Source organism: Physeter macrocephalus, unplaced genomic scaffold, assembly GCF_002837175.3.
Source record: "Physeter macrocephalus isolate SW-GA unplaced genomic scaffold, ASM283717v5 random_1079, whole genome shotgun sequence".
Classification (NCBI taxonomy): Eukaryota; Metazoa; Chordata; class Mammalia; order Artiodactyla; family Physeteridae; genus Physeter; species Physeter macrocephalus.
The window spans coordinates 1-9949 of NW_021147013.1; the positions used below are offsets into that span (position 1 = coordinate 1).

The window sequence follows — 9949 nt, forward strand, 5'->3', positions numbered from 1 at the left end:
CACACCATCATTCAGCTGGATATAATTGACATCTATAGAGTATTTCATCCAACAGCAGAATTAACATTATTCTCAAGCTCCCATGGAACATGCACCAAGACAGACCATATTCTGGGCCATAAAACGCACCTTAACAAGTTTAAAAGAATAGAAATCATAGTGTCTGCTCTCAAACCACAATGGAATTAAACTGGAAATCACTAACAAAAAGATGACTCGAAAATCCCCAAATATGTGGAGATTATACAGCACACTTCTAAATAACACATGGGTCAAAGAAGAAATCTCAAGAGAAATTTTAAAATACTTTGAACTAAATGAAAATGGAAACACAAGTTATCAAAATGTGTGGGATGCACTGAAAGTAGTGCTTAGAGGGAAATTTATAGCACTGGACGCATATAATAGAAAAGAACAAAAACCTAAAGTCAAAAATGTAAGTTTCCCCCCTCAGGAAACTAGAAAAAGAGCAAATTAAATCCAAAGTAAGCAGAAAAAAAAGAATTAGAGCAAATCATTGAAAATGAAAACAGGAAATCAACAGAGAAATACAATGAAATAAAAAGATGGTTCTTTGAAAATCAGTAAAATTGGTAAGTCTCTAGCTAGACTAACTAAGAGAGAGAGAGAAGACACAAATTAATACCAAAAATCAAAGAGGGGACATCACTACATATTTCATGGAAATTAAAAGTATAGTAAAAGAAAACTGAACAATTCTATGCCCACAAATCTGATAATCTAGATGAAATTGATCAACTCCTTAAAAGACATAATTTGCCAAAACTCACACAAGAAAAAGATGACGTGAATAGGCATATATCTATTTAAAAAACTGAATCAGTAATTAATAAACTTCAAAAACAGAAAGTACCAGGCCCATTGTGTGTTCACTAGTGAATCCTACCAAACATTTAAGGAAGAAATCATTCCAATTCTCCATAATCTCTTTCAGAGGACAGAAGCAGAGGGAATACTTACTAATTCACTGTATAAGGCCATCATTACCTTAACGCCAAAACCAGAGACATCACAACAAAGTAAAACTACAGACCAATATTCCTGGATAAATACTGATGCAAAAATCCTAAACAAAATACAAGCAAACCAGATTCAACAGCACATTAAAAGGATCATACACATGAGCCAGTGGGATTTATACCCGGAATGCAAGGATAGTTCAATATAGGAAAATAAATGTAGTCTATCATATCAACAAATTAAAGGACAAAAACCACATGATCATCTCAACTGATGCAGAAAAAGCTTTTGACAAAATTTAACATGATAAAAACACTCAAAAAAATAGGAATAGAAGGAACTACCTCAATTCCACACCAAAAACTGTTTGAACCAATCAATGAATTCAGTAAAGTGGCAGGATATAAAATCAACACCTGAAAATCAGTTGTGTTTCTATACACTAACCATGCCCACTCCGTAAAGGAAACTGAGAAAACAATCCTATTTATTATAGTATCAAAAAGGATAAAATATTTAGGAACAAGTTTAACTAAACAGATGAAAGGCTTGTACACTGAAAGCTACAAACATTGCTAAAAGAAATCAAAAGATACAAATAAATGGAAAGACATCCTGTGCTTGTGGATTGGAAGACTTAATATTGTAAAACTGCCCACACCACTCAAAGTTATCTACAGATTCAATGCAATCCCTATCAAAATCTCAATAACATTTTTTTGCAGAAATAGAAAAAAGTCCTAAAATTCATATGGAATCTCAAGGGACCCTGAACAGCCAAAACAATCATGCAAGAGAGGAATGAAGTAGGAGGGCTCAGACTTCCTGATAATTAAATGGTGTGGTAGTAGCATAAAGATAGATATGTAGACCAATGAAAGAGAATAGAGAGCCCAGAAATAAACTCTTGCAAATCTGGTCAAATGATTTTCAACAAGGGTGCCAAAACTATACAATGGGGAAAGAAGTTTCTTCCACCAATGGTGTTGGGAAAACTGGGTATCTACATGCAAAAGAATGAACTTGGACCCCTACCATATACCATACACAAAAATTAACTCAAAATAGATTAAAGACCTAAATGTAAGACCTAAAACTATTAAACTCCTAGAAGAAAACATAGGGGAAAAGCTTCAGGACATTGAATTTGGTACTGATTTCTTAGATATGGCATCAAAAGCACATGCTACAAAATGAAAAAACAGACAAATGAGACTACATCAAACTTAACTTTTGCATGTCAAAGAAAACAGGGAAAAGGCAACCTATGGGTATTGTAAATCATATATCTGATAAGGGATTAACATGCAAAATATATAAAGACCTCCTACAACTTAAAAACAAAGGACAAATAACTCTGTTAAAAAATGGGCAAAGGATTTGAACAGACATTTCTCCGAGACAGACAAATAGCCAATAAACATATAGAAAGATCCTCAACATCACTAATCATTAGGGAAATGCAAACTGAACCCACAATATCACTTCACACCATAAGGATGGCCACTATCAAAAAAAACCAGAGGACTTCCCCGGTAGTCCAGTGGTTAAGACACCATGCTCCCAACGCAGGGGGGGCCGATTCAATCCCTGGTCAGGGAACTAGATCCCACATGCCTTAACTAAGAGCCTGCATGCCGCACTAAAAGAGCCTGCATGCCGCAACTAAAGAACCCCCATGCCGCAAGTAAAAAGAACCCACATGCCACAATAAGACCCGCGTGCTGCAATGAAGATCCCACAAATGGCAACAAAGATCCCGTGTGCCACAACTAAGACCCGGTGCAGCCAAATAAGTAAATATTTTTAAAAATAATAATAATAACAAGTGCTAGTGAGCATGAGCAGAAGTTGGAATCCTTGTGTACTGTTGGTGGAAATGAAAAATCGTGCAGCCACTGTGGAAAATGGTATGGAGGTTACTCAGAAAATTAAAAACATAACTACCATATGATCCAGCAATCCTACCTCTGGGTACATACCCAAAGGAATTGAAATCAGGATCTCGAAGAGATACCTGTATTCCCATGTTCACTGCAGCATGATTCACAACAGCTAAGAGGGGAAGCAACCCAAATGTCTATTGACAGATGAATGGATAAAGAAAATGTGGTATATACATATAATGGAATATTATATAGCCTTAAAAAAGAAGAAAATCCTGTCACATACTACAACATGGATGAAACCTTGATGACATTATGCTAAGCAGAAAAAAGCCAGTCACAAAAAGTCAGATACTTCATGATTCCATTCATATGAAGTATCCATAGTAGTCAAAATCATACCAAGGGCTGAATGGAGAGGTGGGAAGAACTAGTATTTAGTGGGTACAGAATTTCAGTAGTGCAAATTAAAGTTCTAGATAACTCTTGGTCAACAATGTGAATATACTTAACAGTACATTTAAAAATAGCTAAGATGGTAAATTTAATGTTATGTGCCTTTCACCACAAAAAATAAACTCATAAATCTGTAAATACAAACCAAAAAAACACAAAAAAATTTTAAAAACCCATAACTTGACCAACCAAAGAGGAAGCTATGAGAAAAGGGAATGAGTTCTTGAAAAGCAGTCAAAATAAACAGTTAAGGAAAAGATTTTTAATTTTTTTTTAAGGACTGAAGAAAATGATGCAAGTTTGATCATTTGAAATGCTATCATTAGAGAAATCAGAACACACTTTCTCTGAAGGGAAATATGAAAGCCGAGGCAGGGGACTGGATAGATGGGGATGAGGCTGTTAAAAGCTGAGCTTCTGGGACCGGAAGCTGGGGTTTAAACTCCAACTTTGCTGCCACTTCCTAGCTGGGTGACCTTGGGCAAGTCACCGAACCTCTCTGGCCCTCAGTTTCCTCATCTATAAAATAGGAATAATAATAGTACCTACCTTATAGGGTTGTTAGGAGGAACCTGTACTTAAAAGAGTACCTAATAAGGAGCTTGTTAAATGTTGGTTATTCTCCCTCTTGGGGCTCATACTGAAGAGACTTGCATTTTCTGCACACGCCTGGGGCCTCTGAGGTGGAGAAAGTGGCTCTCAACTATTATCTTAAAGATGTTGCCCTCTCATGATGGAGAGCACCCTTACACAGAATGCCAGCTTCTAAGCCTTGGTTCTCTGTCACTCACCCAAGCCCCGGCGTCTTTTCACTGGCTCCACCATCCAGGGTGCTTTCCCTTTTTCCAATAAGGTGATCACATTTGGCCTCCGAAAGGAAAGTCCTGCACACAGGAAAAACACTGGAACTGAGCATGATGTGGGCACCACAAGCTTTGTGTCTACAAAAATGGGGTTTATTAGTGCAAGAGGAGCACGGAGGATGTAAAGGATAGGTGGAGAATAAGAAGGATGAAAGTTCAGTCACAGCCAGCAGTTATTCATTTCTAACTCTACAAAGCCAACTATTTTCATGAAAAGTTGGACCAGAAACTCCTGAGGCTGGTTATTCAGCTATTGCCTTTCTGCTCCCAAGCCCACCGTTCTCAGATCTGCTGTAATCTACACTTCTATGCCAGTTGCTCCGTGTCAGCATCCACCAATATAGGGGTACTGGTGGTTTCAATTTATGCTTTTCTTTTTTTCCCTGCACTTCCAGAACTAGCCTCATCTTGCCCCCTCAGGAGGATAAACCAGGCAGTGCACCCCTCTCCTTCAGAAGTCTGAGTCCCTTCCTCAAAGTCCTAAAAACTCTAAACTCTTCCCTCTGTCCTCCCAGCCCTAGGATGGTGGCTGTGTCCTGTAGTTACCATCTGTGTCTAATAGTCACCTTTTAGTAGAACCTGTTAAGTCAATACTTTAAATTTTTTCTCTTAAAAACAACCCAGGTGTCCTCAAAAGGTTACATATATAGTTACCATATGACCAGCATATACCACTCCTAGGTATATACCCAAGAGAAATGAAAATATGCATCCACACAAAAATTTGTATGTGAACATTCATAGCAGCAGATTCGTAACAGCCATACAGTGGAAACAAGCCAAATGCCCACCAACTGGTGAGTGGATAAACAAAATGTGGAATATTATTTTGCCATAAAAAGGAATGAGGTATTGATACACGCTACCATGTAGATGAACGTCAAAAATATTACCTTAAGTGAACGAAGCCAGACACAAGGGACAACATATTTGATTTCATGTTTACAGAATGCCAAGAAGAGGCAAATTCATAGAGAAAGTGGATTACTGTTTGCCTAATCTGGGGGGATTAGTGGGCGGGGGAAATAAAAAGTGATTGATGATGGGTATAGGCTTTCCTTTGGGGATAATGAAAATGTTCTAAAATTGACTAGGGTAATGGATGCACAACGCTGTAAATACATTAAAAAAATCACTGAATTGCATACTGCATATGGGTGAATTGTATAATATGTAAATTATACCTAAACAAAGCCATTAAAACAACAACAACAAAAAACTGGAGTGGCTGCTGTTTTCTTGACTAGACTGATTGAGTCATGTCCCACAATGGGCCAGCTGTGGATTATGGGAGCAGGAGAGCCTTACCGAGAGAAACCAAGTTCTGGTAGTTTTCCAACATGACATCTTCATACAGATCCTTCTGAATGGGACTCAGCCATTCCCACTCCTCCTGGGAGAAGTAGATGGCCAAATCCCCAAATGTGACTGGTGCCTGAAATGGAAAATCACATGTCCTTTCACTGTGGGCTTGTGCTTCCACATGGCTGAGAAAACGTTGGACTTCCAAACACGGGAGATACATGGTGCCAGGATTCTATTAAGGAAATATTTGTGGTTCTGAGATCAAAAGGGGCAGGTGTATTAAACAAAACACAATGCAACATGATAAAGATTTTGTTGCATAAAAAGTATATCAACTTGGCTTTACGGGGCATCGACAAAGACAAGGCATTTTTCTAAGTACTCTGCATGTACTGGCTCATGTTAGCCAGTGACTGGGGACCACAGCAACATTACAGATGAGGAAACTGAGGCCCAGAGACGTGAGGTGACTTACTGAAGATCTAATAGCTTGTAAATAAAGGAGCTGGGGTTCAATTTGGGCAGTCTGGCTTCTGATTCGTGTCCCTAACCACATGTGACTGCATTATACATGGCAAAAGTTTATTTGCAGATGTAATCAAGGTTACTAATCAGTTGACCTTAAAATAGGGAGAGTAGCCTGGATTATCCAGGTAGACCCAATGTCATCACAGGAGCCCCTAAGAGCAAAGAATTTTCTCCAGCTGGTGGAAGAGGAGATCAGAAAGGGAAGTCTGGGAGATGTGAAGGATGAATGGGATGTGACCTGTTGTTGCTGGTTTGAAGATGGGATGAAGGGAGCCACATGAAAAGCAGGAGGGGGAACTAATTTTGCCAATAACCGATGAGTTCAGAAGAGGACCCTGAGCTTCAGATGAGACCACAGCTGCTGACACCTTGATTTCACCCTTGTGAGACCCAAAGCAGAGGATCCAGCTAAGCCAAGCTGTGTATGAACTCCAGCCCACAAACTGTGATAATAAATGTGTGCTGTTTTGAATGGCCAAGTTTGTGGCAATAGGGAATGAATACACATAACTTAGAGAGCAAAAGTGTCTATTATGAGAAACTGCACTGAAGAGGCTTATTGTAGAAAATCACTTGATCATCTGAAGTCTTGAAACATGCTTATTTCAGGAGGCTGACTCACTGGCCTGGCTCCAACTAACTCAACCTGAATACAGGGTTATGAGGAGTCTCTTAGAGAGATGTCCTCCTTGTAAAAATGGGGTGTATATGTAAAAACAAAGCAACATCAAGAGATTAACTCTGGAGCACAGCATCCAATCTTCCTCTGCCCCAGCAGGTCCCACCTGGGCACTCATGTCCACCTTGAGAAATCATGGTGGCTCTGGTCTTTTCTCTCGCGAGAGTATTCCTCCCAGCACAGGCAGAGACCCTGGAGATGTTGAATGAATAGGTGAACGGTCATGTGCACACTGACAAAAAAGGAGAGGGGGTCCGTTGAGTGGCTACCTGGGTCACTGGAGCCCTTCTCACGCTCCCACGCCCGGTGGTGGTGATGGAAGGAAACCAGGGACTATGTCATGGTTGGGTCTCTGTGGGGTAGGATGTTCCCATGGAAGGAAAGAAAATGGTTTCTTACAAGATGGAACTTTCCCAAAGGACAAGGAACCACTACTTACCTTGGACTTGGATTTCCCGCGTGCGGCAGGCATCCTTTCCTCCCCCTTGAGGGTTTCAATTTGGAGAGGGGCAGAGTGCTGAGAAGGTGGGGCTGGGAGAGAAGAGAAGTCATGAGTCGACTGGGCCTTCTGGGTGGTCCCAGGGTCTCTAGGATAAGAATCCCCTGGCCCCACACGCTGGTCACACACCCGTGCACAGACATGCACATTGCGGGAGGTCAGAACATCTTCTGAAGCATTCCTGCCCCTTCTCAGGATCAGGGAGGGACCACAGCCAACACTATTTGTTCTTAAGATCACAGGAGGCTCCAGATCAGGAGGCAAATGAGACAGGCAGACACCTGTCCTTCCATTTGACAAGGAATTGTGGAGTGCTCACCAGGTGCCAGGCTCTGTCCCTGGTGCTGGGGAGAGAGCAGAGAGGTACCGGCTCCCAAGTACCTTACATTCCAGCAGGGAAGACAAGTCCATATAGAACACAGTGTTAAAAAAAAAAAAAAAAAAAAAAGAACAGTGTTAGCTGAGATCACTGCTATGCAGGAAAAAAAGGACCCAAGCAGGGGATGGAGTGACAGGGTGGCAGGGAAAGGCCTCTCAGAGGAGGCAACATTGAGCCAAGGTGTGAATGCCGTGTGAGCCACCTGGGCACTGGGAGAAGGGCATTCTGGGTAGAGGTACAACAGGTGCAAGGGCCCTGCGGCAGGCACATGCTTGGCATGTGAAGGGAAGTGAGAAGGCGGGTGAGCTGAAGCAGAGTGAGCGAGACGGGGAGTGGCGGACTAGGAGGTGTCTGAAGTCAGGAGGGGCCAGATCATGAAGGGGTGAGGAGCAGTTTGGAATTCATCCTAAGCGTGATAAGGCATCACGGGGGGTTGATGGCTGAGCAGAGGAATGATGTGGCTGACCTAACATTTAACAAACTGCTTCTCGGTGGCTATGTGGCAACTAAACTGGGTGTGTGTGGTGGGGGAGGGGCGAGGGGGAAGCAATAGCTGGAGAAGGGACTCATTAGATAGGTATGCAGAAATCTAGAAGGGTAATCTCAATGGTGTGCATTAGTGGGAGAGGAAGAGGTGAGATGTCAAGTATCACCTCCACAGGAGGCCCTCTATCACCCTGAGTCACTCTATACCTGTGCTGCCCAACACATGCCAGCAGCCACGTGAGACACGGAGTTCTGGAAATAAGAAACTGTTTAATTTTATTTCAATTTGTTTATTATTAAAGCCATAATAAATGATAAATACTAAAATCACTTAATTAAAATTTATTATTAATCTAAAATTAAGAATTGATCCTTAATTCCGTTACTGTAAAACTTTTAAGTATGTTTGGAACAACTTGGGTGTGTGAATCTACTTTTCCAATGGTAAATTTTATGAAATTTAAATACAGATTAAGTGTCTGGATTTAAGTGCACTATACATGTAGAAGACACACCTGACTTTAAAGACTCAGTTAAAAAAGAAAAAAAGAATGTTAAAAAATCTCACTGGTAATTGTTTATATTGATTACGAATTAAAATGGTAATATTTCAGATATAATGTATTGAGTTAAACAAAATATATTATTAAAATTAATTTTAATAATTAATTTGTTTACTTTTTTCAATATGGCTTCTGGAAAATTTAAAATTCTGCCTTGCATTGTTTCTACGGGACAGCGCTGCTTCATACTATAGAGTCTACGCCATTCTACTGCTCCATTTTCTGTGCAGTACCCCCGGCTTCCTGAAAATGGCTTGTTTATGCAGGTACCATCTCCCCCATGTGACTTGGCCTCCATGAGAGCAGACACCTTAACTGTTTTGTTCACTCTCTCCTCCCGTGTCTGAGACCATGCTCTGTGCAGAGCGGTGCTCAATAAAAATTACTGACTGACTTAGTAACCAGTCCAGAATGCTTCCTGGCATGCTGAAAGTGGGGTGGAGTGCAACCATTTTATGTTGAAACCACAGCACAGAGAACAGTTCTAACAGCAGTCATTCCAAGCCCTCTTATCTTTGGAAAAGGGCAGGGTCTAAAAAAGGCCAAAATGGGGACTTCGCAGATATGATGAAATGAAGGATGCTGAGGTGGGGAGATGATCCTGGATTATCCACGTGGGCTCAATGTGGTCACAAGGCCCTTACGAGAAGGAGGCAGGAGGTCAGAGACAGAGAAGATGATGGAAGCAGAGTCAGAGAGAAAAAGGTCTGGATACACTGTGCCACCAGTTTTGAAGATGCAGGAAGGGAATGCAGGTGGCATCTAGAAGCTGTAAAGGGCAAGGTCACACATTCTCCCCAGAGCCTCCAGAAGGAACATGGCCCTGCCTAGACCATTTCAGACATCTGACCTTCAGAACCGTAGGAGAATGAAGGTGTGTTGTTGGAAGCCACTAAGTTGGTGGTAATTTGTCACCAAAGCAATGGGAAACAAATACAGTGACCCTTCATTTGTTCCTTCCCATTCATGTGCCCTATAAGTGGGCTTTTCTTCTCTTCTGTCAATGACCTGGTGCTTAAAAAAATGCATAATTCAGAGGAATCTCAGGGATGCGCTAAGGCCAGATGAAAGGGGCTGGTTGGAGATCACTGAGGTTAGCCTATGAGGTCACTCCAACAGGGCAGAAAGGAGCTGTGGGACACCAGCCCTGCCTAACTCAGACTCACAGGTCCAGAAGGAGCTTGGAGCCCTGCCCTGTCTTCCCCTGGGTTACAGGGAAGGGCTGGGTGGCCTGGTGTGTGTTAAACACCTCACTCTGAAGTTGGACCACCTGGGCTTATGACTTTTTTTTTTTTTTTTTTTTTTTTTTGCGGTACGCAGGCCC

General features: G+C 41.4%; 1 non-coding gene across 6 annotated transcripts in view; it reads right to left on the bottom strand.

The window, feature by feature from the left end:
* Positions 1 to 4094: 4094 nt before the first annotated feature.
* Positions 4095 to 9949, bottom strand: part of LOC102988822 (uncharacterized) — a 15043-nt gene continuing 9188 nt past the window's right edge. For 3 of the 6 annotated variants that reach the window (XR_003679000.2, XR_003678999.2, XR_003678997.2), the window contains exons 3-5: positions 7138 to 7229; positions 5495 to 5621; positions 4098 to 4207 (exon numbers count right to left, since the gene is read on the bottom strand). This is a non-coding gene — a transcript (uncharacterized protein). Of the gene's footprint in view, positions 4208 to 5494; positions 5622 to 7137; positions 7579 to 9949 lie in introns of all 6 variants that reach the window. The other 3 variants (XR_003679001.2, XR_003678996.2, XR_003678998.2) reach the window with 3 other exon arrangements.